The sequence below is a fragment of the Sminthopsis crassicaudata genome, chromosome 2 (assembly GCF_048593235.1).
Source record: "Sminthopsis crassicaudata isolate SCR6 chromosome 2, ASM4859323v1, whole genome shotgun sequence".
NCBI lineage: Eukaryota > Metazoa > Chordata > Mammalia > Dasyuromorphia > Dasyuridae > Sminthopsis > Sminthopsis crassicaudata.
In genome coordinates, this window is record NC_133618.1 from 117,852,141 (window position 1) to 117,876,773 (window position 24,633).

The 24,633-nt window shown below is 36.9% G+C and overlaps 1 long non-coding RNA gene across 1 annotated transcript in view; it reads left to right on the forward strand.

Annotated features, from left to right (window-relative positions):
* Window positions 1-2,976: 2,976 nt before the first annotated feature.
* The window catches only part of LOC141554793 (uncharacterized), a 117,487-nt gene continuing 95,830 nt past the window's right edge, over window positions 2,977-24,633 (forward strand). Inside the window, exon 1 of the long non-coding RNA XR_012485959.1 lies at window positions 2,977-3,263. This is a non-coding gene — a long non-coding RNA (uncharacterized LOC141554793). The remainder of the gene's footprint in view (window positions 3,264-24,633) is intronic.

Here is a 24,633-nt window from a genome sequence, read left to right on the forward strand (position 1 = left end):
GAACTGTATTATTGCAATTTTTTGTAAAAGTAGCAGTTTGGTATGAGTTGGCATGCATACAAGATTTACTAAGTGGGATAAGCTAATTATACTTTTTGTTGTGGTTAAACAAATGCTTGTTGATAGCCTTTTTCTATCAAGAAACCAAGGAGCTAATTATTAATAATAATCATTGCACACTGAGTCTTAGAGTTTCTGATTGAAACAGTTTGGATTGTATAATAACTCAAAGCCCAGTTGTAGTAGTTTGAGTGCAGTAATGAAATCTGAATCTAAAATAAAAACAAATTATTTTTTGTCATGCTGACTCTACTGCTTGAAAAATTTGTTTACTGCCCCCCAAATTTGTAATGATTCTATAACAATAAATGAATACAGTAATCATAAAATTAATAATCATTAGCTCCAAGGGATGCATTTATTTATAAGATTTATTTTAAAAATTTAACCACAAAACCAATTGTTTAATAATACTTGATTTTTTTTTAGTACTTAGATCCTAATAGCAAATTTAACACCTAAGGGCACTAAACTGCAAGATACCAGAAAGACTCTCATATTACATCAAACAGAATTACTCATCTAATACTAGCTAAATTATTCCACCACATAATGGAGAATCTAAGTACAGAGTTTAGTCTATTAGTAACGATGTTACCTAAGATGAGTAGTATACATTAACTAGAAAATTAACTATGGGAATTGAAGATGATAGACTTTAAAATCTAATTCTCATAAATATGTTCTGTGTTCTCATTGGATGAAAACTGGTTATTAACCAATTTTCCAGCACAGCTGTACTTTCTGCATTGCAGCCAGCTAAATAATACAAAATAACATGTTTAAGCAGGAATACCTTATAATTTTATTTAAATAAAATTACAGGCATAAACTGTGCTTCCAAAGCTAAGGAAAATATACAAATATTTTAATTAGGGTAGATTCATAAAAAATAAACCTTTTAGCAGTGATTGCTTTGTAAACAAAACATGAGGTCAGAACAGAACAGCTAAAACTCAGAAGTCTGCCATTCAAGTCTATGTCACCCCATAAACCCGCCCTAAACAATTCTATTTTCTATTTGAAAAGAGAAGCCAGTTGTTGGTTGGGTTTACTAGGTGATATTTGATTGACTGACTTACCTGCTGGTGCAGCTGTGCACACTCTCACCTTTTGTTTATTGGGGCCTGTTTCTAAACACATGGATCTTTAGGAAATAAAATGAATCAACTTTAAACACTCACCGTCTCCCCTCCCCCACTGGGATTCTCTTAATTTCCTTTTTGAAGGAAATGCAGTTCTAAGTCTATATAAATAGTCCATATTAGTGAAATAATTCCCTCCTGATAGGTGGTTACTAGCAGTTAACAGCCATTTATTTACTTTTCCATTAAATAATAAATGTTTATAAATTAACCATCCAGTTACCCCAATCACACACACACACACACACCACACACCACAAAATCACATACCATGTTGTTTATTAGGTTTTATTCTGAACACTTTTACTATTCTGTTTTTGGTGAGTTTTTAAGTGTGAGAGAGAAACGGAGAAAGAGAAGGGAGTGGTGGGGTAGCGACTCTGAAGGGGTGGGGAGGAGGAGGAGGAGAAAAAAGCAGAGGTTAGAAATGGTAGATGAGGACTGTTGAGTCAAGTAGATTAGAATATAGCGAATTAGAAGAGTAAAACAAAACTGCCGTCCTTTCTGTGTTTCTTTCTCTGTATGCCTGATGTGTGTATGCGTGTGTGGGTGCCCCTAGCATCTCTTGCCCTACCTCCCTCCTTAGTAAGTAATCCCCTTCTCTCGCTCTCTCTTTTTTAAATACTGTTTTAGCTTTTCCTCTTGTAAATTTCAGGTCCAGCTGAGATTATTGAGGACTCTTATCCAAGTGAGGGAAATAATAGAAGCGCTGAGAGTGTGTTTTTGATGTTTCTTAAAAGACAAAAACAAACCGCCCTCCTTCAAATAAGGGCACACGCATTTCTACCTGCTGAGGGGTAGGGGTGGGGGAGAAGGGGGGAGTAGAGTTGTCTGAACCTGCTTTCTAATATGACTTTTTAAAAAATTTCAAATTAAGAACACTATTATATCCCAAGATATTTAATCAGCTGTAATTATAACACATTCAAAATGAATAATATGCCTTGACAGTATTTTTATTGTTATTGTTCATTGCATGATGTTAGACTGCTTTAGAAGCACAGGAAAGAGAAGTAAACGCGCTACAAATGGGGAATTACCCTCGTTTAGCATTAAAATTCATTTAGATAAAATTGCCACAAACATTTAAATGGGAAGATTAGTTCCCCCTCACGCCTTATTGCACTCGCTCAATGGTTCCGTTAAGAACATTTTACACGTTGGAAATTCCGTCTTCTCAGACGGCTTGCTGTTTCCTAGCTACCCACATTCAAAGCAAAGGCAGCGGCGGCGGCGGCAGCAGCAGCAGCAGCAGGAGAAAAAAAAGTTTTGGCAACTAGTCTGCAATTCATCCGCTCCTTGGATCTGCCTTCCTTGCACCACCACCCCCCCCATCCCCAGTTCAGGCCTCCTAAGCTTACTCCCATCCCCCAACTCCAACTTACTATCCTCACCACCCCCACCTCCCACCCCACCCCCAGGAAACTGCAGGATGCTGTCCACAAGCAGACAAGTTGTTTAGAGGTTTGGGTGGTGTGTGTGTGTGTGTGTGTGTGTGTGTGTGTGTGTGTGTGCGCGCGTGTGTGAAATTGATCGTCCTCCCTTTCTCTCTCCCTCTTTCCCCATTCTTCTATTAAGAGTACAGGATTTGGTTGTGTTTTCATTTTGTTTCTATCGCTACCCCACCCCTCTCCTTGAGGTTAGTCAGTCCTCTTCTTCCCCTTCACTCCCTAGATCATTTCCAGGAAACTCAGGCAGGCAGACTTGCTATTAGAAATCTCTGTAAGAATTGCTTTTAAAAGTATATTCGACATTGTCTTCTCTCTCTCTCTCTCTCTCTCTCTCTCTCTCTCTCTCTCTCTCTCTCTCTCTCTCTCTCTCTCTCTCTCTCTCTCTCTCTCTCTCTCTCTCTCTCTCTCTCTCTCTCTCTCTCTTCCCCTCTCTCTCCCTCTCTTTCTCCCCCTCTCTCCTATTCCCTATCTGCTTTCCCTTTCCTTCCTTTCTTTCGAGGGAGAGTTCTCCCTCTCTCGTACCCCTCCCTCTCCCTCAGCAGAGTCTAGGGGAAAGCAGAATCTCGGATTCGACTGCCATCTTTTGGGGATTTGGAAAAACTACTCGGTAGGAAAAGGGAGAAAAGGGGGCGGAGGGGAAACCTCCTTATTATCCTGTGTCGGAACTGGCTCCCTTAATCTGATGCTTAAATATTTGATGTGGAAAAATTACCCATAAAATTAGTTACTAACAATTTCAAATTGAAATCACTTATCGAATTATAAACGCATTAAAGCTGTATGGATGATATTAGGAGTTACTCTGGAGGCGACGTCTGTCTCCTTCCAGCAAGGCGAGCAAATGGAAGTTTACCTTTTGGGAGAGAAAAGACACCCTCCCCAGGGAGAACTGAGGAAGAAGGAGGTTGATATAAGAAGGAAGGTGCTGAGATGCAAAGGGAGTATGAGGTGTAAGGAGAATGGGGCGGGGATGATGCAGATCAGAAGCGCCTCTTGGGAGATAGCTACTCGCTTACTGGAGAGCGAAGGCGAAACCCAGCTGATGCTCTTTCGAGTTCCTTTGCTCCTATATCCTGGAGAGGAAGAAAAAGGAGGGATAGAAGTTTGGAGTGGGCGGATGAGTGGAGATGCCTTCGCAGGAAATTCGAGTTAATTAGTTTCTGAACAGAGGGGGAGAAAATACAGCCGAAACAAAACCACTCCCCTCGCTTCCCTATCCGCTGAAATATTCTAAGAGTTGGTTGTCTGATGGAGCGCAGGCAGACGGGTCAGGGAGGGAGAAGAGAGGAGTATCGGAGCTGTCAGCCATCCCTAGGTTTCAGGACCAGTCCTGGGGCAGAGGAAGTAACCGGACCCGCTTTATCCGGCTAGAGCGAGAGGGAGAGAAAAAGGCTCACGCGCAGAATCAGCAGACCTTGAAACCTCCAGGCACAAACCAGAGGAGATATGCGTTTTACCTGACCTGGTTGGATCTGACCAGAGGCCCAGTCTCCCTAGTGATCACAAGGGCAAAGGCCCGTGTCCAAATGTAGAGAGCAATCAGATTGTCTCATGTCCCAACTTTCACCTCCTTTTCGTCTAATCCCACCCATCTCCCCCATCCTTGAAATGTGAAAGAAAACAGACTAAGCTCAGAATGGGCTGGGAGTTGACTTTGTCTCTGGGAACAGGGCGACCCCTGGTTATGTGATTCAGGTTGCAAGGAACTGTTGCTTCCTGGGGAGTCGCTGACCAGTGTGCACCCTAGCCTGAAAGAAAATGCTTGTGCAGTACTTGGGGCTCGGTAGATAAATAGAGGTGGGAAAGGGGTGATGGTGGAATAGACACTCCAAAAGATAAAAAAAAAAAAAAAAAACCTGGTGTTCATTTTGCTTCAGCTGCTTTGCATACAAACATCTTAGAACGGGTTTCTGGAGTAATAACTGATCTTCAGATGACGAAAAAGTGTAGCTTGGGTTACAAATCCAAAATCATATTCTCCACAGAATACGGATCACATGCATTTCATTCCATACTGATGCTGTCTTGTTCCCTTACCCTACAGAATGGAATTACGTATATTATCGCTATCTAGGTGATTACATTAAAACACTAAATAAGCTTTAGCAATGCCTCCCTAGCATCCCCCCCCCCATTTTAGTTCTCACCCCTTTGAAGTCGGTATAAATGATTGTTAATTGATGCTAGTGGTTGTGACAAAACACTAGTCAATCTGGATGCAGGTGAAGTGTTGAATGTATAGTAGTGGGATTGACGAATGACGAGGTACCAGCTGTTCTTATCCTATTTCTCCCTTAACTAGTTTGTCTAAAGTTTTTGTTTTTGTTTTTGGTGGAGGGTGAGATACGCGAAGAAAACTTTAAGGTTTCAAGAAGATGAAAAGATAGCAAGAGGCTAGAAATGGAAGGTTAGTGTGGAGACGCAGTAGAAAAACTGAAAGAACCCGAAGGTATGGGAGGTGGATCATAAGGAAGAAGGCGGTAGCTGTGGGAGTCTGTAACACCCCCCCCCTTCCCCGAACCTGTCACTCCTCTCCACCTTTCTGAAACGTTATCTCCCAACTCGAAACTGAAGTGGAAAAACAAACACAAACCTTACTGAGAAACCAGTTTGCCAACGTGTTTGGAATTTAAGGAGTCTTTGCAAGGAAAACTTATGATTTGGGGTTGTACGTGTATGTGTTTGGGGTGGGGGTCGGGAGGGAGTAGGTCACATTCATATACTAGAACCGGCGATTAACACCCCTTTGCAAATATCTCTGCTTCCCGCCTCTGGATCTTCTCAGCCTATAGCCCTCCAGGCTCAAGCTTGATCTTTCGGGTGCTTCAAGTTCAGCCCACTACCAAAGAATTTGGGAATGAGAACCTAGGAGAAAATGGATTTAGTCTCATATCGATCTCTTCTGTAATTCTTACCCCCTTCCTACTTCTGTTACACTCACCTATACCCTAAAGCATTAAGTTCATTACGGGAGAAATGATCTTAATCTCCAGGCAGAAAATGTCTTGGAGACTTTTCCGACTTTACAAGCAGTGAAAAAAGTACTTTTCAGCTGTCCCTTTCGGACTCTTTAGGGTGATTCGCGTAGTGGACTTATGTGTTTGAAACAATCCCAGACAGGAAGGAATATATGTATATATACCTGCGCGGGCACGTGTTTCTTTGTCTACACTGGAGTTTTCAGTTATCTGAAATTCCTCAATGTATTTTCAGTGAGATCTAGAAATCCTCGAAGGGAGCCTAGGGATAATGTGGCTGCTTTCTCTTCATTGCCTTTTCCATTTTTCTCCTTTCACTTCCCTCTTTTTCCTCTTCTCTTTCGCATTCTTTCTCCATCATCTTGCCTTCCTCCCTTGTGTAACTTTTTCTCTCCACCATCTCCATCACCACCACCACCACACCACCGCCACCACCACCACCACCTCCTCATCTTCGGCGAGATTCTAGAGTGGTGCCAGTAAGCTATTTACTCCAGATCGCATCCCATTTCCTCTTCCTATAAAATAAACTCAGATACTCCAGTGGGTGAATTGCCAGGACTGACCTCAGTGCAACAGTCCTCGGAGGACAGCCCATCACCCTCCAATCCGCATTCTTCAACCCCATTCTTGGATTCGAGAGCAGGAATTACTTCTTGTAAGAGCAGCCACCTTGAAGTCTCTGCTGAAATGTTCTTAAGGTCTAGCTCTTCTATTTGGGGATAGCACTATATATGTTTAGATCAGATTCTAAAAGACTGAAAGGGGAGGGATAGAGGAATAGAGGGAGGGAGAAAGGAAGGAAGGAAAGAAGGAAAGGAAAGGAAAGGAAAAAAAAAAGTCCAACTAGAATTTACATACTCCGCACCAGTTTGGACACTGAGCAAGGCTATGGGTCGTAGGAGAAAAGCGAGGAGAGGCGAAGGAACCAGAACTAGTTAATTCTTGAAAACGTGAAACACAAGGTCTTGTTTGTCTTGGGCTTAATAAAGAAGACTCAGTTTCCCTCCAATTATCAGGAAAGCAAACACAATGTTCTAATTGAATAAAAGCAATATTTTAATTTAATCTGGGTTTTCGGAACTTTATTTTCAGATAGTCAAAAAACAGTGAACAACAGACTTTGTATTATTTGGTGGAAAGCTTGTGGGGGTGGGCTAAAGCCCCCTTCTCTAGCCTTTAATGTCTGAAATAACTAAATGCCTGTGTGGCAGCTGCTACTAGAGCCAAAACTAACTCTTTGGAAGAAGGAAAAGAGTGAAAGGCAAAGAAAGACTGTTCATTTTTTTCCTTTGGTGCCGTTTTGGATGTCATCTGTTTCCTTGGCGACTGTGTTCAGCCCCCAAAGCCCCTGGGCTCCTGGATTGTTAGAAAAAAAGCATGCTATTTCTGCACCGTCATTTATCACTGTCACCACATAATGATTCCCCTTGCAGCTCCTTATTGATGTTTGTAATTGCATTATCTCATAAAGGGGGATGATCAATGAAACCGAGCCGTGCATTCTGGGGTCAGAGGAAGCCAAAGTACTGTTTGTCCCCTTTAATACAACAAGTACTCATTATCTTTAGGACTGCATTCAAAAAATGATCTGATCTGGTTCTGACCCTGTCGGACATCCCAACACTTTCTAAAATGCAGTTTGTGTAACCTTTTGCTTAAATGCTAAATCAAGTACCTGTCTTGCATTTCAACGAAATGAGCTGCAACAATTGAATGAGGAAAGTATTTCCCCCCCTTGGGGAGTGGTTGGATGATTTTCAGAAGCATAGAATTTTGTACTGTAACTGCATAAACATATAAGGAATTGGGGTGCTGAATCAGGGCTCCAACTTTTCTAATGAAGGAAACAATTTAGGGGAGAAAAGGGAAAAGAACGTATCTGGAAGCGTTTAACCGCGTCATCCCTAAAAGATCAGAATAGAACCACTTTTTCTTTCATCCAGTCCAGTTTAATTAATAAGAGCTGAAAACTAGAATTTTTCCTCACGAATCTCTCAAATGCCTTCCCTTTTTGTAGAATCGAATTAGAACTCTTCGTTTTAGATAACTGATTTTTGTGTGCTTCTGGTTCTCACCACGGGGGAAAAATCTTTTTAACTGTATTGCATCTGAAAATAAGCCACAAACTCCACCAAATAAAACGAAGCCATTTGACAACTTTGGTGAGTATTTAGTTAAATGGTAATCACCCAGTGACACTGAGTTGGCTTAATCCCATGGAAATCAAGTTATCTTGTCGCAGTAAACTACAATAAAAATTCAAAAGAAGCAAAGGAAAGTCCAAGCGAAATTTTAAACTAAATATGCTACTGATGTGCCATTGACAGGGCAAACGTGATTTGTCAAGCTCGGACTTGAGAGTGGAGAGGGAGTCGGACAAAAACACATGATGCTAAGCTTATCCAAAAGGTTTGGATATACAACTTGTCTTCCGTATTTGGTATCTTTTTTTTTTTTTTTTTTCTTCTTTAACTGAGTGAAGCTGGAGAAAGTGAACCTATCATACTCCACTCCTTGCAGCAAAACAGGAAGTACAAGGCTAACACGCCCTGAGAAAAGTCAATTCGAGCAAAGATTTTTATTTTTAATATCAAGCATTGTTTAATTAAAAAGGCTATCAACACCAATCTTTCATTCTAAAAAGGAAACAAATAATTGCGGATATGAATTGTAAAGTTATGGCAAAAATTCCTAAATTATATTATTACTGAAAGAAAATTTAAAATGTATCAACACAAACATCCAGAACTCCAAAATTGTCAAGAATGAAGAAATTAACAAGCATCTTCAATGAATTTTAGATCTAGTGAGATATAAATGTGAAATGGAATGTTGCATAAAGACAGAATAGCCTCCTCTAGAATATAGCTTCCATTAAAGAATCAAGAGAATTCTAACTGCTTAAAATCCACTTAATTGTACAAATACTTAAAAAGCATATTTCTAAGTGTGTTTTTTTTTTTAATTTTGTCATTTGGAAGATATTAGGGGTTTTGCATTACTTTTTTTTTCATGAAATGCTCAAGCAGCAGTGAATATACAGTGGAAAGCATAGACAAGCTTATATTTAATCTACATCCTAACTAGTTTTTAACCTAAAACACTAAAAGGGAAATGAAACTTTGGACTTTATCAGTAGAAATTTGATTATGAAAACCTGTTTGTCAGGCAGTATACATACGAATGAATCCTACTCATCTACCACCACCCATTCCACATTTTAACCAATCAACTCAGCCTTTCTCTAATACTGTCGGATATTTGGCATCATGCATTTTTTCTATTTTTAATATTTAGTGTTACAGCCCACGGTTAAAATAATGAAGAATTAGTCTCGTTTCAGAAATTATTTATTTATGGAACGAACATGATTAAAACATAAACACACACACAAAGTGCAGCTGCAACAAAAAAACTTGATTTATGGTTATTAAATCTTTGATTGCCATGTTAATGTTTCTTTTTCTACCTTTCATTTGCATTTTAATCTATCGAATCTTTACAATTTTGCTGCCTCCTATTTCAGTGACTGATTACAGACCTGAAATAAGAAATATCAAGCCTAGCTTTCTTTCCTTGTCCCCCAAATCCTCACCTCGAGGTTTCTGAAACTCTGCCCCCCCCAATACTAATACTGGCAGGACAAATTAATCCTGCTCTTTCAAATGTCAAAGATATAAATTTAAAAACTGTTTTCTGCCCCAAATGTGAATATTTTCCCAGTCGGTTGTTTTAGAGTCACAAGAGATCATCCCTGCAAAACGCAATTACCAGCCAAACATACGCATAGCAGCGGGGATTTAAAAGGACGGGCTATTAGAGACTTAAAGAAAGGTGAGGAGTTCATCACCCTCTTTCCTCATCCCTAGGCACCTCTCCGGAGCTCTCAGGAGTTTGGTTTCAGTGTTAAGTCTGTGATCTAGCAATGTGGTCTTAACTCAAAAACAAAAACAGGACCGGTGGGGGCTTCTTGTGAAGTCAATTTGGTGACAAAAGCAGACTTAAGACAAAAGTCGCAGGTCTATTTTTTTCCCCCTGGGGCTAACTTGTCTGCTCCTCCTTTGGCTCCTTAGGCACCCTCTTTCCCCAGCTGCCCTCTCCGCCCCCCAACTCTTGCTCCTTAAATAAGGAAGTCATCAAACCTCTTGTATTTACTGTCTTTTTCTTGTGTGTGTGTGGTCATTTTGAGAATGCGTGAAACGAAGTGTATAGTGTCAGGGAAGGTGGCTTAGTAAAAAAGTGGGATAGAATGGGATATTGGCTTCCACCCTCTTCCATACTGGGATGCATATAGGGCGGCCGAAGCGCAGGAAGGTATCGGCCAATGGTGCTTGCTAGATTGTGATTCTGGAGCGCTGGGTAGAAGTAGAGGTTGGAGAACTGGGGGAAAGAGGATATATCTAGCCTCTCTTGGCATTTCGGCTCTGGGAGAAACGGTCCGTCCTAGTTTATCGCCCACTTTGAAACCCAAGGGGAAGAAAGGCGAGCTGAATAGTAAGTCTTCCATCCCCTCAGTTTAAGGAGACGGACTTTCTGTTCCTGGCCATTGAGCAGTTTTCTAGGGCGGGGGGTGGTGGTGGTAAATCCCGCGCATGAACGGCATACCGTCTCCTCTGGAACGCTTCCGGATCTCCTATCTAGCTAGGCACCCTTTGAGGAAGTGGGGAAGAGAGTAGAGAGGTAGAAAAGAGAGAAGGGGATATGAAGAAAGGGAGGAGGGAGGAGAAGAGGGATAAGGAAAAGAGGGGGGAGAAAAGAGAGAGGGGGAGGGAAAGAGAGAGGGGGGAGGGGGAGAGAGAGAGAGAGAGAGAGAGAGAGAGAGAGAGAGAGAGAGAGAGAGAGAGAGAGAGAGAGAGAGAGAGAGAGAGAGAGAGAGAGAGAGAGAGAGAGAGAGAGAGAGAGAGGACTTTAGAGGTAGGTATTTTTGAAATATTCATTATATGAATATCGGCATAAGCGAACGACTAAAGGGAAAATGGGGAGGGGGATCGGGGCAAGCCAAAGCTTCATGGGAGAAGGGGTTCCTCATTGTCTCCAATTGGATCTGATAAATAATTTAGATAAAGAAATGAAAGTACATTTCGGAGTTCTTTTCTCATCCTTCCTGCATCCATCTTCCAATGTGCCCGCAAAAAAATAAAATAAAATAAAATAAATCCTTATTTCAAGGTGGAAATGAGACAAGCAGGGAGAGCACAGCTCATCCTTACCTGGATTTAGCCAACTGGATTTTGCAATTTGAAATCCTTTCCCACCCCCTTCACCTTTTCCCTCTTTAATCTGGCCGTGGGCTCCTGGCCCAGAGTCTGCCTTAATTAGTGTCGAACCACAAAGGGGTTAAACCAAGAAACCACTTGATGGAGGCCGACCCTTTGTCTTGAACTGGATCAGGCAATGGAGAAATAGGAGGAAAAAACGGAAAGTCTAGACAGGAAAACTTATTGTGTTCACCAAGTAGAAAAATGAGCAGAACGCTGTGTACCTCAAGGGGTGAAGATAGATCCTTGTAGACAAGCGGGAAGACAAGACTGGGAAGATTTAAAGTGAAAGAAACGGCAGATTATTAAGAAAGTAATAGTGAGGTGTCCCATACACTACAGTTTTATTGGTGGGTAGTAACTACCCCGATTTATTTATTGCCAGGGCTATATAATAGAGATAATGACCACAAACTCAAGATAAATTCTTAGGTGCACAGCTGGTCAATTCTTTTTTATTTAAGAGAGTGATCTTGAAGGGTAAGACTCATCTTCTCTTCACAAAGATCTGTCTTGCTTTTCACAATATTATAAACATGACATGCAAATAAATAAGTGGTTCTGGGTATGTGTGGGTAGGCCTACGAAATTTATTTCAGGTGAGGGAAGAAAGCATACTGAATATGAATTTCCACCACAGCAATGGGGTGAATCCTTCTCTCTTCCTTGCTCTACTTCTCCCTCCACCCCCTTATGACAGAAGCAGAGAACATCCACAGATAAACTATTAAAGTGTCGTGCCTGAATTCCTTGTTTGTTGATAGATGGGGCTGGGGAAAACTATGAAGCTCATTCCCAAAGTGGGCTGTTTGCTAGCAAGCTGCTTAAGAAATTCATGTCCCCAAAGTGAGATTACTCTAAATCACCACTTTTAATTATGAGTTCCTGAAGGGGGTAAGTACAGAAATGTTAAAGTCTTTTTGAAATACTCTAAGATGGGGACAAAAGTTGTTGTTTTTCCCCCCTCTTCATCTCCCATCACCTGGGCCGATTTATTTGAAAAGAAACTACTATGACTTCTCAGGCTGCCCAGAGCTTCCTTTGACCAACCACTCATGAAACCTCCAAGCATTTCTCTAGCCAGATAAAGGAATTAAGAGTGACCTTGGTAGTTGACTGCCAAGGTCAGAACAGAGTAGGCTGCCTCAGGTGTCAGCATAGGCTCAGCTAGCTCAGCTCCTCTCCACCTGATGTGATCTGATCCAATAATAGTCACTGTGTTAGCCTTTAATGAGGCACCCTGTGAGAGCTTATCGGCCCCCACCTGCTCTCTGCGATAATACCAACAGATTCAGAGAATGCCAAAATGAAGTCAGCATCCTCTTCCCATTTTCTTTTTTATGTTCAGAGATATAGTGTTTCAGTCTCACAATAACCACTTATATTCAAGGCTTCCTTTGATCCATATATGGTCAGGAAAAGCACCTGACAGTGACCGTGATGAAAAAAGGAGAGAGGGGAGAGACAGAATAGGAGAGGGAGGAGGGAGGGAGGGAAAGACAGAGGAACGGACAGAGAAAAGGAGGAGGGAAAGGGGGGAGAGAGAGACAGAGACAGACACACAGAGAGTAGAGGGGGAAGGAAGGAGGGGGAGGAAGAGAGAGAAGAATAGGCTCATGCAATTTGGTGGTTTGTGTGAGGGATGAGATTATAAGGCTGAAAAGTGAGAACAATCCTCTTCAATCTTTTACAATATCAGTGGCATTCAAGCACTACTTTATCTTTGAACTAGAGTATCTGTTTCCATGATTTCCATAAGCACATAAATTATAATCTTCAGATCCTTCAATATTTCTTTCTGTGCTTTATTAAATGTTATTGCAGAGGCCATTTATGAACTAGAGGATTCAACTTTTAATCTTGCAAACAGTAATGTGTATTCCACTGAGTTACCTTTTCCCCCAAGTAATCTAAAATAACAAAAAAGAAACAGTAAGGCACAAAAAAAAAAATGATGAGCGCTCTATGGTCCGAAGACAGCTTGTCTGTCTTACTTCAAAGGAAGATAACCTAATTGTTTCCAGAATTTGAGTAATTAAGGTACATTGGGGGAATTTATATAAGTTTATTCACACTAGCTCTTTTATTTTAGGATAGCCAGAAAGATACTTTAAAACAATCACATTAGGTAATAATGATTTAACAAAGTGAATGTCATTCTTTTAATAAAATCATCAGAAAATGTAAACAAACCTAAGTTTTCTTCCAAAATATATTCAGGGTAAGTGGAAGTCATTATGTATAATTAATGCTGAAGGGAAAATGAACATATAATAGATTCCAAAGATTAAACCATCTGTAACTATCAAGGAAAGTTTCAGAAGTTTTCTTTCCCCTTAAAAAAACAACAATCCTATAACGGGTCCATTTAGGCAGGACTTCAGATTAAAACAACAACATTCACACATCAACAATCATCTTAAATTACACAGAGAAAATTAAATAATACCTTGAATCATTGTCTTTTTTTATTTCAACCAAATACTTGCCTTGTTTACTTCATGATTTTCAGTGTCAAGAACTTTCAGCTGCTATGTTAATTCACCACATTTATATAAGTGTCTGAATTCTTCTGTGAACTTTGAGGTGGTTATATTTAGTTATTGGACGAGAGGTGTAAAATAGAGAATAGTTTTATTATATCTTCAGGAATACTTTCTATTTATTTTAAAGGAAAATGATTTCTAACTGACTACTACCTTATCGTAAGAATATCTGACATTTTAATTTTGAAAAAAATTTCCTCATGATTCCAAATTAAAAATATGTAAAAGAATGGACTTTTAAAACATTTTTCACTTATTTTTACAAAGTCCAGTAAAGATCAACTTAATCTAACCTACTTTGTTACTTTAAAATTTTTCTTTAGACAATGAACACTTTTTAAATGCCACATTCCAGTACAAATTTACATTAATGTTCACATCAAAGTTCTATCTGGTTTGCTTTCTCAGAGGAACCTGTTATCTTTTTCAAATGAAGATGACCTTCAATGATTGGAACATGTTCCTGTCCTGACAAATAGGTTGGGATCTTTTTGTTTAACAGTAAACTGTTTTAAAGAAGACTCTCATTATGCAAGTTTGAAAATCAAATATAATTTTCTTTTAGTCATTATCTTTCTTGAAGTAATGTGATATTTCTGGTAAATGCTTGAAAAACTTTAAATAAAAACTGATTTATTTTCTCTTTTACTGCCATAGATAAAATTCTGTTAGGGCAAATTCAATTATAGAATAAGAAAATCTGTATAACAAAATAATTAAAATCATTGCATGATGACCTACTCATTATTAAATATTAGTTTTTCAAGTATCATGAAGTTTAGTTTTCTGTATCAGAATATGATCTAGATATACAGTTCTCAGTAAATTTCAAAAGTGTTATGATTGTCTGCTTATCAACAAGTTTATAATTACTTAGTAAATTGTAGCAATTTTTCCTGAAGAATTGTTTCACCACATCCAATCCCTGAACCAGTAGCAATATGTTTTCTTTATTCTAATTGATTGCTATTTTTTTAAAGAGCCCTAAATACTAGTAATCTAATCTTAATTGTCTAATGTCCTGTGAAAATTGACCTTTTGGGCATTGGGCATATTTAGATTCACTTTAGCTACTTAGCTATTTAAGTTAAGTTCATGACGGGAAGATGGGGCTTATTTTGTTGGAAAGATATCTGTACTGTTCCCAACTAACACTCAGGTGATACCTTGCCAAACTCTCTAGCAGGAAGTCAGCTTTCTGAATTAGCTGTCTTAAGGGGGAATGAATCTTTTCTAGGGCAGCTGATATTCTCTATGGTACTATTTCTAATTTAATTCCCCTCCTTTTTACTGGGATTTCTTTAGACAGAAACATTCTTCCCATTTGATGGAGGTAGTGATTCTTTACACCAAACTGGGGGATCTAAGAATCTGGTCTAGTACATTTTTTTTGACTGTGTCACTCTCTTCAAGATGTTGTACATATGCAGAAAATAGAAGAACAGAAATATTTCTCCATGGAACTTCTGTCCAACTGGAAAGAGTCAACTAGCAATAATGCTCAGTGGGTGGGTTAAGTAATTGATCAGCACGTCAGGGGCCCAGCCTTCTAATCCTGACTCTGTTACTAACTCACTATGTGATTTAACCTTTCTGTGTCATTTTCTTAATCTCTAAATGATACTAACCTACCTCCTAGGAAAGATGAATAAAAACAGTTATAAAGTATCTTTCAAATAGGAACGGTGTATTGTTAAATATAAACTACATCCCAGCCTTTTTCTGTTCCTAATTTATTAAAGGAAATTATGAAGTAGAAAGTTATAAGATTTACCTTCTGCTTGCCTCCATACTCTTGAGTTTGGCCATCAGGACAAAAAAGTTGAATAAGCTTAGTTTTAGTATCTTGCCTTTTCAATAGGAAACTGCTGAAGTTAATTAATGCCTTTATTGATTAAGTTGCTTAATTTAAATGAAGGTGCTTCTCCTCCCCCCCACCCACCCCAGGACTTTGATATTATTTGGGGCCATCACATAGCTTGATACATTGCAAAAGAAACATGACAAGGTACAACTTTGTTGATAATTCTTCTCCCCCCCGCCCCCCCTCCCCTGTAAAAATAATTGTTGCACCAATTTTCATTTAAATTATGTTACTGTGTTCCTATTCTTCCATTAAAGTTCTATCCAGATATCTCATTATGGCATAAAGGTGGCTGAGAATTACAACAGTCACAAATACTTAAAAGTATTCATGGTTAAACTTGGTGACTGACAATATCTCTGTCATTCAGGGTCCAAATACATTTGTAAAGACTTGTCAATAGGTTGGCACTGGGTGAGGATTATTCCTGCCAAGGAAGTTCTCCAAGATGATCAGCTTAGTAGTATAGAGGTTTCAATCTGCTTTAGTGAAAGGAATTCACAAAATGAAATCATCATTTCTTGGAGTACTGAAGTCCTTTATTCTAAGCAAAAGGCAATTCATTGTTTTCCATATGTTTTTCTGACATATTTATATCCTATACCCTTGGAGCATTTTTATAGTGCTAGTGCATGTACTTGAAGAACACATACCTAGGAGGATGCACTCTCAGTTATTTTTCTGGTAGTAAACAATACATTAGACCCTTGAGATGTAAAGTCAATGTTATCCTAAGTGAGGGAAAGGATTATCATGTCCTCAAAAGAAGTAGGGATGTGTGTAGAGTGGATTAGGGTTTTTTTTTGTTTGTTTGTTTTTGTTTTTTGTTTTGTTTTGTTTTGCAAGGGAGAGTGGCATTTTGAACACATTGAGTTTGAAATATCAGAAGGCTATTCATACGGGATTCCTAGGTGGTGCAGTGGCTAGAGCTCTGGCCTGGAAAACAGAGGAAAGTGCTGTGAGTAAGTGGTCTCAGGCACTTACTAGCTAAGTCTAGTTATGGCTAAGTCAGTTATGTTTGCCTCAGTTCCTCATTTATATAATGAGCTGAAGAAGGAAATGGCAAACCACTTCACTATCCTTGTGGAAAAAAGCCCCCACATGGCTTTTTTTCAACAATGAGATGATTGAGGCCAGATCCAATGATCTTGTGATGAAGAGAGCCATTTACACCTAGAGAGAGAACTGTGGGAAATGAGTGTGGATCATAACATAGAATTTTCACTCTTTTTGTTGTCTGCTTGCGTTTTCTTTCTCATTTTTTCTTTTTGATCTTATTTTTCTTGTGCAGCATGATAATTGTATAAATATGAACACATATTGGATTTAAAATATTTATATATTTTAAGATATTTAACATATTGGATTACTTGCCATCTAGGGGAGGGGCTGAGGGAAAAATTTGGAACACAAAGTTTTGCAAGGATCAATGTTGAAATGATATCCATGCATATATTGTGAAAATAAAAATTTGTAATAAAAATAATTTTAAAAAGAAAGCCCCCAAATGGGGTTATCAAGAGTAGGACACAACTGAACAACAACAACAACAAGAATATCAAATTAGAAATGTCCAAGGGGAAGATGATAATGTGGAATGGAAGCTTATGGAAGAGGTTGGGACCAAATATATAGATCTGATATTCTAGATTTATGTCACTCAATTTTCCTGATGATTAATAACATATATTTTTCAGAGATCTTGTTCAGCTAGAGAAGGATAGAATGGAATCAACCCTAGTTCTGTTTCCAAGTTATGTTAACTGTTACATGGCTGACCTATGGTAATTTTTTCATGACATTTATATAACCAACAAATGTTAGAATAGTTTATGTTTTGCAACACCCCTGTGAAGCAGACATGTTTCAGTTATGTATTTGAATTCTTTTAGAAGGGGAATTTGAGAGAATTGTTACTTGCTAAGTATCTGGAGCTATATCTTACAGTAACAGGCAGAGCAAAGGACAAAGAACCCACCAACTATCTATTTCTATTCACAAGCCTTTTGCCACATGGTCTGAGTGAGGCAGAACACCTTCTTAGTTTACATGTGTCATTCATCAAGGGATACATTTTCATGCCCTATTAGTAGCTTTGCTTCTTGTCAGTTATATAAACACACAGAGAGGCAAATGCATCAAACCAATGGATCTGAGGCCATTTGCTCAACATGTGGCTTCCTGATCGGTGAGTAAAACAATCATATTCATCATAAGATAAGAGGTGCTTTGATTTGTATTAATTTCATGTAACACCACATTTTTGGAATACCTAACAATTAGATTAAGAAGTGTTTCTGCTCATTCCTGGACTGTCTTTAGAATAAATAATATTATCTAAATAAGGTTGGTCTCAAGAGTTAGAGAAAAATTTAGTAAAATGATATCCCCAACTCAGGTAGGGTGATTAAAACCTGAGATTCACTCTAGCCTTGTCAAGATGTCCAGGCCTTCTCACCTTGAATTTAAATCTAACTTACTGTAGAAACATTTCCTGCTTATTGGTGGATTTTGGGAAACGAGGCTTATAGTTTTTTTTTTTTTTCCCTGAGGCAATTGAGGTTAAGTGACTTGCCCAGAGTCACACAACTAGGAAATGTTAAGCGTCTGAGATCAGATTTGAAGTCAGGTCCTCCTGACTTCAGGGCTAGTGTTCTATCCACTGTGCCATCTAGGTGCCCCAAGTTTATAGTTTTAATGACCATCTAGAAAGTTTAAAAAACCAAACAAATGTCATCAAGTTATCTAACCTTGGCTTATGATAGCTGTTCAATAAATATTTGCTCATTGGTTGATTGATTATATATTATTTAATCCAATCCTATTTGATAGCAATTATTAAATGCTTACTTAGTGCAGGATAATACATTAGATGCTGGAGATATAAAGTCAACATGAACCTAGGTGAGAGAAAAGATTATGGTGTCCTCAAAAGAAATAGGGATGTAATGAGAGTAGATTAAGTTTGTTTGTTTTTTGTTTTGTTTTGTTTTGTTTTGTTTTTGAGGGGAGAAGAGGTAATAAAATCCATTTTTGACACATTGAGTTTGAAATATCATAAGGAAATACAGCTAGAATCCAAAGAAACTTGGTGATGTGGGACTGGAAGGCATAAGAGAGACTGGGACCTGATGTGTATAAGAATATGCATAAATATGATAACTGAACCATTAGGAGCTTCTGAGATTACCAAGGAAGATAAAAGAAGAAGATCTAGGAACTCTAGTTGAACATAGGGGTGGTAGGACATGAAGGATGGGAAGTCACAATCCATCAGAGATGAGAAGAACTCAGAGAGAAAAGTATCATAAAAAACAAGGAAAATGAGACTACAAGAAAAGCAGGGATTAGAAAATTCAATCTAAGAGATGCACATGGAACAAGCCTTCAAACCAAACAAGAGTTCTTTCAACCCAATAAAACTTGTTTTTCATCCTAATCCATATCAGTACTTTAGGAACCTTTCTCCATACAAATCTCAAATGTTAAAAATGTACTTTAATTAGTTTGGTAATGGGTTCTGTTTTTATGCAAAATTATAAGTTTAATAGGAATAAAGACAATTGTTCAAATGTAGAAGTAATCACATACATTTACTAATTAGTTTTACTCTTTTTTTTTGACTGTATAACCCTGGCAAGAGATAGGAAGAGGGTATAGACAAAATTATGGGATATTATAGACATCAGGAATGGTAAATATGAAACAGTGGAAGAACATATGAAAGACATGGAACTCACAATTACTAAGTAAAAAGGGAGGACCCCATGAGGTTGGTACATGACTTTATAACCCTGAGAAAGTCAGTCTGTCTAGGTAATTATCTTTAGCATTTGGGATATTGCAAGTTAATCTCATGTGTTATATTATTAATTAAAGATGGATTACTAAATTCCTCCTAGACACACTAAGCTGATAGTATCATTATGTTTGCATGTTTCTATAATTTATGTATTGCTATCAGGTTATATTCTGATGGTACCATAATGCCTAGACAAAATCTCACATTGCTTTGTTTATATGAACTTAGAATAATGATCTCTCTTGATGAAAATCATTTTATTTTAGAAATAATGGCAGGTAATATGTTGAACTCAAAGGAATGAATGGTATGTTCTCTAAATATTTGATTGATAAATTTCCTAATCTTTAAGAAGGAAGCATTTTTATAAGATTATCATGAAAAAGTTAGTCATTTGCAGCAAATGATAGTCCCTTTGCTAAACCCTTAATTTTCTTGACTCTATTGGAGAGGTAGTGTAATACTTTTTAAAATATAATTTTTATTTTTCGTTATATTTTGAGTTCTGAACTATCTCCTACCCTCTCTCCCCACTATGTACCAGAGGCCAGCATAACACACAGACCCACAGATACACAGAAACACAGAGACACACACACATAATATAACAGAATACTATGCATACTTTTATAATCAGTTCTTTCTCAGGATGTGGATAGCATCTTCCTTCATAGGTCCTTTGTAGCAAATTTGAGTATTTACAATTTCCAAAATAACTTAATCATTCACAGTCATTATTTAAATAGTATTGCTATTTCTGTATACAACATTTTCTTGGTTCTGCTCATTTAACTTTTCATTATTTCATGCAATTCTTTCTATGTTTTTTTTCCCCTAGCATCAACCTGCTCATCATTTCTTACAGCATAGTAATATTCTATTATTAATAATAGTTGCAGGTTTATCTCAGAGATGACATCAGAGCAAGAAAATATGCCCAATTTAATAGTACTTCTCCTCCCCAAAAAAAGAAGTTATGTAACTGACTCTGCTAGAGTATATGTCACATACAGCTTGAGGCTGGCCCATTTTAGATTGCTGATCTTTCATTACATGGCTATGTGTGTTAAACACATTTTCTCTATGATAGAATTTTAGGTCGAGTAAAAGGTAAACTAAAAGGTAATTCAGATGATAGCTTTAAATATACATTTAATACATATATACATATATGTGATATATATATATAATTTGTAAAAATAGTATAAATTCAATGTTAGCAAATTATAAGCACATCAAATTTGTATTAATATGTATATTCACAACATGATGGAAGACCTACCTTTATATTAGTGCTTTTTTGAGAATGTTTTTTGTTATCCAAGCCAGTGTTCAGTATATTACACAAACTTTTACTGAATAGAATTATGAGCTTGGTTAAGAATCTTGATTCATTAAAAACAAACAAAAAAAATCATTAAATAATGAGAACAGGAACTGTTTTGTGCCTTTCTTTGTATTTGTTCACTGCTTAGTATCATGTCTAGCACATAGCAGGTACTCAATAAATTCTTGTTGACTTGATTTGTAATTGTGATTCCATTGCTTTGGGTAACTCTTCTATGATTTGTAATTCCAGAGTTTGGGGTGCTAAAAGCAAAGTGACTTATCTATAGATACACAGCTAGTATGTGTCAGGGGATGAACTTGAATTTTGATCTTCCAGATTTCAAAAACATCTCTCTTATAGGTCATGGTGATAGTTATCTTGTTCATATTAGGTTCTTAATTAATGTTTATTGCATTGTATTGCTTATAAGTTAACAAAATGATTCACAAGAAAACAAATTGTTTCCCAAATATTTTGTTTTGTTGAATGTACTAGTATATTGTATTGATAATTTTAAACTCTCAATTTGGGAATATGGGAAGCTTATCAAAAACCCATTACACCTTCATTTGAGCTTGTTTATTTTTCATAAGATAATTATGACCAACACGTAAGTCTACTGTACTTTGCACATAATATGTGTTCAATACATATTTATTATTTTGGAAATAGTCAGAGACAACTAGGTAGTGCAGTAGATAGGGGTCTAGACTGGAGTGAGGAAGACCTGAATTATAATTTGTCCTCAGATACTTATTATGTGATCCCCAGGAAGTCTTTTTCACTGTCTGCCCCAATTTCCTCATATGTAAAAAATGAAGATAGTAGTAACATCTTCCTTTTAGGTTTGTTGTGAAGAAGCTAATTATAAAGCACTTTGCAATAACTTAAAACACTATTACTGTTCTAAGCATATAAGAGAATACTTGTGTTGGAATGGAATTCATTTAGTTAAGATATTCTAATAATTGTATATATTGGTATGCCTATCTTTAGGTTGAGACTGGATGGCCATTTATAAGGAATAATATAGAAAGTATTGATTCATACTCCTTTGGGTATTAAAAAAGATTCCATTGTTTGATTAACATTTATTTCAATATTTCCATGGCTAAATAAAGAGATAGTTGTCATGTTAGCCATGACTTACAAGATGTATCCCTTTATGACCAAGCTATCTGGTGTTGATTCCCTCCAAACTTAGATATGTTAAGATGAAAGCAAAGTCCATGACTCTATACTTGATGTCTTTCCATTTTGTTGGTAGGATCTGTCAGAATTCCCAGCAGAGGAATTAGTTAGACTTCGATGGATTATTTATTTTTCTGAATGCCTGTAATATTAAAGGAATAATTTTAATTGATATAAGAAGACAGAAGACAGTTATAAGAAGACTTTGGCCATCTGAGCTTTTTCCTTTTTTGTAGCAGTCCTTTAAAATGTCCTTCCAGATGTTCTTGAAGAAGAATATTACCCAATTTGCTTCCTGTGCTGCTCTGCTCCTTTTCTTTCTTTTCCTGGAAGGAGGTAGTAAGTCTGCACCTTCTCTTGTTCATGCATGTCCCCATTGGACCTTGAACATTATAATCCATTTTGTATCCATTATAATCTATTTGCCTTATATTCTTAGGATTATTGTCAAAAATATTATTTTATTCCTTTAGAATAAATTTTTGACAAATTTAAGTATGTGCTACTGAGATAATAATGCACAGGGTTATGAATGGAATCTAATATCTTTTACTCAAATGAAGTACACTTTCTTATACTTCTAGTAGAAGTTAAATTTTATTTCTTCCTTCATGTATCTCTCCTCTACCACTCCAATCTAATACATTATCACCTCCTGTCAATTCTATTTCTCTATCACATCCATTCTTTCTTTTCTAAATACCAAGCTACAACCCTAATTTGAGACCATTCCTTTTTGATTGGCCTATTACAATAACCTTCAAACAGTTCACCTTTTCTCTAGTCTTTCCTTTCTCCAACCCATCCTTCATATAAATTACTCAATTACTCTTTCTTATATACATAAGCTAGAACATGTCACTTCCTAACTCAAAAACCTCAAAAGAATCCTTATTATAGGAAAAAAAGAAAGAAATAAACATCACCTGCAATTTAGATCCCTTTGTAATTTATCTCCTCAGCCTTTATTCACCCCATTTCTTATCATAAAGTGTACAATCCAGTCAAACTGAACTGGAGATTTCTCCCTCTCATTCTGATTCTTTTCATATTTATGTAGTTACACAAGTTTTCACTACTATGCTTGACTATAATTCCTACCTCTTAGAATTTTAAAATTCTCGTACATTAGAATGCAAGTTCCTTGTGAGCAGGGATTGTTTCACTCTTTGTACTTGTAAGTTTGATGCCTAGCAACATGTCTGTTATGTTGTATATAATAAATATTTGTTGATTGGTTAATTGTGTCTGTCAAAGTTCAGTTAAGTTTCTACTTCCTCTGTTAAGCTTTCTGTGATTCCTCTTAATTGAAAATATTCTCCTCCTCAAATTTTATTATCACACTTTGTTAAAATTACTACTTTCTTTTTCTCACATTCCACCTTATAACGTATTTGTTTGAGTAAGCTAGTGCCTTTCTTATTAGCTTGTGAACTCTTTTAGGGCAGGGAATATGCCATTTAGAAATTGTGCATGCCTTGTACATAAAAGATATTTAATAAACACTTGTTGAATTAAGAAGCAGATAAGTGATAACTTCTCAAATGTTTTAGCTCTTTATGCTTTTTAAAAAGTTTTGTTAATGCATTTTTACATGTATAAATTCCATTTTGTGAAAATTCTTTTGGATCAAAATAAAGCTAATAATATAGCTACTTCTTCTGGAAGTGCATGCAACATTTTATATTTATAGCATCTCTTTTCAATTTTTATTTAAAAATAATTAATAGATAATTTTTGTAATTTCTCCCATTCCTCATTCCACTGGGACAAAGTGGGGGCAAAGTTATTGAGATAACTATGCATGTAAAACCAAACCAAATTCCCTCAGTGATTATATATGCAGATACATGTATGTCTTCTGTACTCAGAATCCATTATCTTTCTGTCATGGGTCACATGTTTATTATAAGTGCCCTGGAATAATGAAAGGTCTTCGTATCAATTAGAATTCTTAAAGCAGTGAAAATTGGTTATTTTTATTTTTACACTTTGGTTGTTTTCATATAAATTATTCTCTTAGTTCTGCTCATTTCACTCTTTGATTTGTAAAAGTCATCAAAATTGTTTATTTTTAAACATTGATGTTATAGCATAAACTCTTTTAGTTTCACTCACTTCATTACACACCAGTTCATTTTAGTCTTTTTGTATCTTTAAAATTAATTTATTTCCTTATTTCTTACAAAAAATCCTATAGAAGGGAAAATTTTGAGAATCTCAAGAGAAATAATGAAAAGAAATGGAAATGAAAAGACCTATCAGTACCATACAACAAACTATACTACAAAATAGCAATTATTGAAATAATTTGGTACTGGTTAAAAGTAGAGCTTGAGTAATGGAACAGATTAAGTACATATTCCACAAAAGCAAATATATCTAATATCCTTTTTCCCCCCTTTTTCTGAGGCTGGGGTTAAGTGACTTGCCCAGGGTCACACAGCTAGGAAGTGCTAAGTATCTGAGACCAGATTTGAACTTGGGTCCTCCTGAATTCAGAGCTGGTGCTCTCTCCACTGCACCATCTAGCTGACCCTATCTAATATCCTAACAGTCAATAAATACAAAGACTTTTTAGCTACTAGGACAAGGATTTACTATCTGACAAAAACTGCTGGTAAAATGAGCAAAAACATCAATATGAATGAAATTAGATTTAGACCAACATCTCATATTTCATACAAAGATAAATTCCAAATGGGTAGATGAACTAAATATAAAAGGATACAGCATAAATATATTAGATAACTTTGGAAGAATTATTCATCAGACATATAGATTGAAGGAAAGTTCATGATCAAAAAAGGAATAGAGAGAATCACAGAAGATAATATAAATAACTTCTATTAAAAGTTTAAAAAGATTTTATACAATAAATTTAAAATTAAAAGAAAACAATTAATTGGGAAAAATCATTGCAGAAGTTTTTCTAATAAATGATGTCTCGTTTCCAAGGCTTATAAGGGATTTATTATAAGAAAAATTTTATTTATTTATTATTT